The sequence below is a fragment of the Penaeus vannamei genome, chromosome 30, assembly GCF_042767895.1.
Source record: "Penaeus vannamei isolate JL-2024 chromosome 30, ASM4276789v1, whole genome shotgun sequence".
In the NCBI taxonomy this organism is placed as follows: Eukaryota; Metazoa; Arthropoda; class Malacostraca; order Decapoda; family Penaeidae; genus Penaeus; species Penaeus vannamei.
In genome coordinates this window covers 11,883,099-11,887,987 of record NC_091578.1, presented here as the reverse complement: position 1 = coordinate 11,887,987, position 4,889 = coordinate 11,883,099, and the positions used below count along the sequence as shown (strand labels likewise).

Here is a 4,889-nt window from a genome sequence, read left to right as displayed (position 1 = left end):
GGATGGAAGGAACGTAGGAAAGAAAAGGAAGGAATGGAAAGAATTGGGGGAGGAAGTGAAGGAAGGGGGGAAGGGAAGGGAAGGAATTTTGGGAGGAATGGAAAGAATAGGGGGAGGAATGGAACGAAGGAAAGGAAACCATGAAGGAAAAGGAAGGAAGTGAAGAGAAATGGGAAGGAAGAGAATTGAGAATAAAGAGCAAGAAAAAATGAAAAAGAAAAGGAAGAGAAACTGGAAGAAAGAGAAATAAGTATGAAAGACGAAAGAGAGAAAAAACAAGAGAAGAAAAAAATGAAAGAAAGAAGGAAAGGCGAATAGAAAGAAGAGAAAATAAATGAAAGGAGGAATCAATGAAAATTCAAAAGAAGGAATAAGAGGAGAAGGGAGAAAGAAAAGAAGAAAGAAAAACTGAAAAGAAGGTAATAATGGAGATGGTGTTATATGTGTGTTATCGTGTGATGGTGGGTGTCCATAACAGTGTTCTTCAAGTGCATAATTGTATGATAATTGTATAACTAATATTATGATTTTACCTGTGAAAAGATTTAGTGAATGAACAAATGGCAGACATGGATTCAAGTCGGTTCCCTGAGTCGAAAATGTTTCTTATCACTTTTATAAAGATATAAACTAATAACTGAATTATCTGCACTGATAAGGAAGACAAAGAAGAACACAAGACGCATATAATCCAACGCTAAAAAATAACCAAACGCAAACAAATTCAAAATCTCTAAAACAAAAAGATGAAGAGAGAGAAAAAAAGTGAAAAACACCAAGGGCAACTGTGCGAGTCTTGCCCTGACGTAATGCTATTCCTGACTATGAAATATGGGCGGGAAACGACGTTGTAAAGTCTTTGCACGAAAGATACATTTTTTTTGACAGAATATAACGAAATTCCTTTCCTCCGGCGATGAATTTTGAAAAGTTAACCTTAGCCCCCCAAAAGCTCTGCTAGCTTACTTTTTTCTGTATTTTTAAGTATTTTACAGCAGAAATGTAAAAGAAATAAATAGATAAATGAATAATTAGATAAATAGACAAACAAATAAATAGACAAATAGATAAATGAATATATAGATGAATAAACAAATAAATACATAGACAAATTGATAAATGAATTAATAAGGAAACTGCTTGAAAGACATCACATGAAATGAATAACCGATAACCGATTTTCTATCTTATTCGTCCTTTTCCTTTATTTATCAGCACTATTTTCCTACACCAATTCACTTTACCGAAATATTGATCTACCGGCCAATTTCCAGGGGTTTCAGTTGTGGTTGAAATAAATCTTTATCTTACTCACGAGAGAGTAGTTGTAGAAATAGAAATATTTCGTTCGTGAATAACATGTTGTTTGATTTCTCACTCAGATAAAAAAAGAAGAAAAAACTTGTTGATTCTATTTTCAGATTTGCCACTTGTTTTTGCTTTGATTTTATTCTCTCGTGTTTATTTCTCTTTTACGGAAGAGGGACTGAGAGATTGATAGATAGATAGATAAAGAGGAATAGATAGATAGATAGATAGATAGATAGATAGATAGATAGATAGAGAGAGAGAGAGAGAGAGAGAGAGAGAGAGAGAGAGAGAGAGAGAGAGAGAGAGAGAGAGAGATGAGAGAGAGAGAGAGAGACAGAGACACAGAGACACACACACACACACAGAGAGTGAGTGAGAGAGAGAGAGAGAGAAGAGAGAGGAGAGAGAGAGAGAGAAGAGAGAGGAGAGAGAGAGAGAGAAGAGAGAGGAGAGAGAGAGAGAGAAGAGAGAGGGAGAGAGAGAGAGAGAGTGAGAGACAGACAGACAGACAGACAGACAGACAGACATAGAGAAACATAGAGAGAGAGAGAGAGAGAGAGAGAGACAGGCAGACAGACAGACAGACAGACAGACAGACATAGAGAAACATAGAGAGAGAGAGAGAGAGAGAGAGAGAGAGAGAGAGAGAGAGAGAGAGAGAGAGAGAGAGAGAGAGAGAGAGAGAGAGAGAGAGAGAGAGGAGAGAGAGAGAGAGAGAAAGGAGAAAAGTGATATTAGGCAAGAGAAATGGGGAAGTTAGGGAAAAAAGGGAAATATATGAAAGAGAGAAGAGATATTTGGAAAGAGAAAAGGTGGAGAAGAGAGCATAAGTAAGAGAAAAGGGAGGTAGTAGAGAAGAGGGAAGAGATGTGACGGATAGGATTAAAAAAAAAGAGAAAAGAAAAGAGAGATTTGACAAGAGAAAAATGGAGATGTGACGGATAGGATAAAAAGAGAGAAAAGAGAAGAGATTTGACAAGAGAAAAATGAAAGATAAGAGAGAAAGGAATAAGAGTTCTAAGAAGAAGAAAAGAGGAAAAGGAGAAAAAAACAAGATGAATTTATGAGAGAATAAGAAAGAGAAAATGGAGAGAATAGTGAGATAAAAAAATGAAAAAAACAAAAGAAAAAATGGGTGTTAAGAAAATAAAAGATGGGGCTAAATAAGAAAGAGAGGAAATAGGAAAAAAGAAGATAAAGAAAAAAAAAGAAAGAAGAAGCGAGGAGAAATGACAAGAAAGGGATTTGAAATGAAAAAGGAAAATCAAGAAGAACGAGAAAGAAAATTGAGAGAAAAAAGAAGGGGGAAAGCAGAAAATAGGAAGAAAAATATGATAAAAGAGAGATATGGAGGAAAGGTAAAGGAGATGAAACGGAGAGGAAAGAATTGAGAAAGAAAATGCGAAGAATTGGCAGGAAAGGCAGGTGAAATGAGAATAAAAATAAATAAAAATGAAAACAAACATAAACACAAAGGAGAATAGAAATTAAAAGAAATGAAGATGAAAATAAACACAAATGAGGAAAATTCGGAAAAGAAATGAGGATGAAAATGAGTAGAAATGATAACGAAAAGGAAGAGAAATGAAATTGAAAATGATTAGAAAGAAAAATGAAGAGGAAAAAAAGTGAAAATTTGAAAACAGAAATTAGGGAATAAAGAAGAACGACTGGAAAATGGAAAGAAGTGAAAAAGAAAGATAAGGAAAAAGAAGAAAAGAAGACAGAGTAAGAAAATAAGAAGGAAAAAGTAGAGAAATGAAGAAGGGGATGATAAAGAAAATGAAGTTGAATAAGAAAGAAAGAAGATAGGAAATGAATTAAAAGTGAGAAGGAAAAGGGAAGAGAAATGAGAGGGAAAGAAGCGATAAATAGGAAGGAATATGAAGATAGATAAAAGGGAAGAAGAGCAGAAATGAGAAAGAAATGAAGGGCGAGAAAGAGACATACAACAACAGGCAAAGAACAGACGGACACAGAAAAAAGAAAATAAAGAAAAAATATTAAAAAATAAGAAAAAGTAGAGACGGAAAAAAAAGAATAAATATCGGAAGAATGAAAAGGAGAAACAGACAGACACAGAAAAAGAAGAAAAGAATAAGAAATTAGAAAAAAAATGTAAGAAAAGGTAGAGATGGAAAAAAGAAAGAATAAGTATACGGAAGAATGCAAAGGAGAAGATGAGGAGAGGAGGAAATGTGTGAGTTTTGCGTAGAATAATTGGCGTACCTGTTGCTGCTCGTATGATTAGTAAGGAGGCCAAGCAATTTTGGACCTTACAAACACAAGTAGAATTATGTACAAGCACACGCACGCAGAGATAAATTCACGTCCACATATGTTGCACGAGTCTCTTGTGTATGTGTGTGTATGTAGGTTTTCATTTCAGCAAAATTCACTCCCGTTCGTTTGTAAATATAAAAAAACGATACACAGTACAAAGTCTATCGGTCGATCGAGAATGTTCCATCACCGGCACGAACAAACAAACAAACGAGTAAAACAAACACATCTGGAGAAACAAAAGTTATTGATACAACGGAAAGCGGCTCACCACCTATTCCGCCCCCGCCCCCCTTCTCCTCCTCCCCCCTTCCCCTACATCCGAGCTTAGGGGGGGTTGTTGAGTCGTAGGTTGCCTCTTGGATTATCAAACGTGGTCTTTATCGGATCAAATTTATTCCGTTTTTTTGCCTCATTCAGTGTTAATATCTTTGCTTAAGTCTGGGGTTCCATTATCTGTTTTTTTTTTTCTCTCTCTTCAGATTTGGATGATATTTCACAAGTTATGGAATTCCGTACGCAGATGTAGCAGCTTCCATAATTGTAAATCTATACACACACGAGATAGATAGATAAGTGGTGTGAAAGAGATGGATATAAAGATATACAGATAGATAGACAGATGGACAGATAGGTAGACAGATAGACAGAGTGAAAGAGAGAGAAAAAAAATGAGACAGAGAGATAATGAGAGAGAACGAGAGATGGAGAGAACCGCGACAGATACGATATGCCTTGCTCGATCTCTTAGCACTCCCGCCCCCTCACTCCCCCCCTCCCCTCCGCACTCGCAACCCACACACCTCTACACTCCTACGTCGACGCCATCCTCGGAGCCCCCCAGAGGCCAGACATATGCGTCCAGGGGCTTCAGAGGAACAGAGGAAGCTGGAGGAGGACCTACCGGCGTGGAGGCGATGCGTCGAGCAGGCGAGCGAGGGACGCGGCCGCCACCAACACCTCGACAGCGGGGATGTCGAAGCCCGTCTAGCTGCGCCGCATCCTCTCCCTGCGCGGTTAAAGTTGCCGTGCTGCTGCTGCCCCTCAACCCCTGGACGCGCCGCCCCCTAGGCAACCCGCACTGCCTCTCCGCCCGCGAGCATGCACGCCCGCTCCTCTCCCAGACGCCCACGACCTCCCCCGTATCCCGTATCCCCCCACCTCGCTTTCTCGCTCCATGTCGATCTCTCTTGCTCTTCGCTCTGGCTTCATGTCCGTCCGCTCCAGCTCTGATTGTTTGATTTTTTCTTTCTCTCTTTTTCCTGCTCCTCTCTCTCTCTCCCTTTCTCTCATGC

At 38.8% G+C, this 4,889-nt stretch overlaps 1 protein-coding gene across 1 annotated transcript in view; it reads right to left on the bottom strand.

Moving 5' to 3' along the window:
- Positions 1–4,642, bottom strand: part of LOC113811963 (sodium-dependent neutral amino acid transporter B(0)AT3-like) — an 81,763-nt gene extending 77,121 nt beyond the window's left edge. Inside the window, exon 1 of the mRNA XM_070143035.1 lies at positions 4,499–4,642. The gene's annotated coding sequence lies outside the window, so the exon portion shown is untranslated. The remainder of the gene's footprint in view (positions 1–4,498) is intronic.
- Positions 4,643–4,889: the final 247 nt, after the last annotated feature.